Source organism: Panthera tigris, chromosome C1 (assembly GCF_018350195.1).
Source record: "Panthera tigris isolate Pti1 chromosome C1, P.tigris_Pti1_mat1.1, whole genome shotgun sequence".
NCBI lineage: Eukaryota > Metazoa > Chordata > Mammalia > Carnivora > Felidae > Panthera > Panthera tigris.
In genome coordinates, this window is record NC_056667.1 from 179,053,988 (window position 1) to 179,055,883 (window position 1,896).

The window sequence follows — 1,896 nt, forward strand, 5'->3', positions numbered from 1 at the left end:
TTGACAACCTAAATTGACATATATCCAGAATCATACACATAAAGGAGCTAGAAAATGAAGCACAAACAAAAACCAAAACCAATAAAAGGAAGGAAATAATAAATATTAGAGCAAAACTAAACAAACAAATAACAACACCAACAAAAACCACAACAGAACAGATCAATAAAACCAGGGGTCTCTGGCTGGCTCAGTAAGTAGAGCATGTGACTCTTGACCTTGAGGTTGTAAATCCAAGCCCCACTTTGGGTGTAGAGATTACTTAATAATAAAATCTTCAGGTCTAGCAGATGCTGCTGCCCAGGAACCACCCACACTGTCCAGCCATGGTCAACCCAACTGTGTTCTATGACATCACCATGGGTGGCAAGCCCTCGAGTCATGTCTCCTTCAAGCTGTTGCACACAAAGTTCCAAAACAGCAGAGAACTTTTGTGCTCTGAGCACTGGGGAGAAAGGATTTGGTTACAAAGGTTCCTGCTTTCACAGGATTATCCCAGGATTTATGTGCCAGGGTGGTGACTTCACATGCCATCATAACATTGGCAGCAAGTCCATCAATGGAGAGAAATTTGATGATGACAATTTCATCCTGAAGCACACAGATCCTGGCATCCTGTCCATGGTGAACACTGGACCCAACACGAATGGTTCCCAGTTTTTCATCTGCACTGCCAAGACCAAGTGGTTGGATGGTAAGCACGTGGTGTTTCGCAAGGTGAAGGAGGGCATGAACATCGTGGAAGCCAGGGAGAGCTTTGGGTCCAGGAATGGCAAGACCAGCAGGAAGATCACCATTGCTGACTATGGACAAGTCTAAAATTTTGACTTGTGTCTTATCTTAACCACTGGACCACTCTTTCTGTAGCTTGGGAGAGCATCCCACCACCCCCATATGCTCAAGATTTCCTATAGTCTTTGTGCTCCTGCTGCAGTTCCATGGTCCCATGATTTCCTTACTCTCCTCCAAGTTTAGCTGGATTGCAGAGTGAAGCTTATAATTATGAAATAAAAGTGAAACAATAACAACAAAATAATAATAATAAATAATAATAATAAACAAGATCTTTAAAAAAGAAAAGAGAAATAAGAACTGATACCTCATAAATACAAAAGATAGTAAGAGAATATTATGCAAGATTATGTGCCAACAAACTGGACAACATAGAATAAGTGGATAAATTCCTAGAAACATATAAACTCCCAAAACTGAATCCAGAAGAAATAGAAAATTTGAACAGACCAATTACCAGCAATGAAATTAAATCAGTAATCAAAAAACTCCCAACAAATAAAAGTCCAGGGCCTGATGGCTTCACTAGTGAAGTCTACCAAATATTTAAACAAGAATAAATACCTATTATTCTCAAACTATTTTAAAAAATAGAAGAAGGAAATCTTCCACAATCATTCTACGAGGCCAGCATTACTCTAATACCAGAAAAGACACTACAAAAAAGAGAGAGAGGAGAGAGAGAACTACAGGCAAATATATCTGAAGAACATAGATTCAAAATCCTCAACAAAATATTAGCAAATGAAATCTAACAATTGGTTATAAAACTCATTCACCACGATTAAGTGGAATTTATTCCTGAAATGCAAGCTTGGCTCAATATTCGTAAGTCAATCAAGGTGATACATCACATCAAGAGAAAGGGTAAAAACCATGTGATCATTTCGATTGAAGCAGAAAAAGCACTTAACAAAGTACAACATCCATTTATGATAAAAACTCTCAACAAAGTAGGTATAGAGGGAATATATCTCAACATAATAAAGGACATATATAAAAACTCACAGCTAAAATTATACTTAATGGTGAAAAACCTAGAGTTTTTTTCCCTTAGGATCAGGAATAAGACAAGGATGTCCACTTTCACCACTTTCACTCAAC

At 37.8% G+C, this 1,896-nt stretch overlaps 1 pseudogene; it reads left to right on the forward strand.

Moving 5' to 3' along the window:
* The first annotated feature begins 298 nt into the window (after positions 1-298).
* Positions 299-1,023, forward strand: LOC102956518 (annotated as a pseudogene).
* The last annotated feature ends 873 nt before the right edge of the window (positions 1,024-1,896 follow it).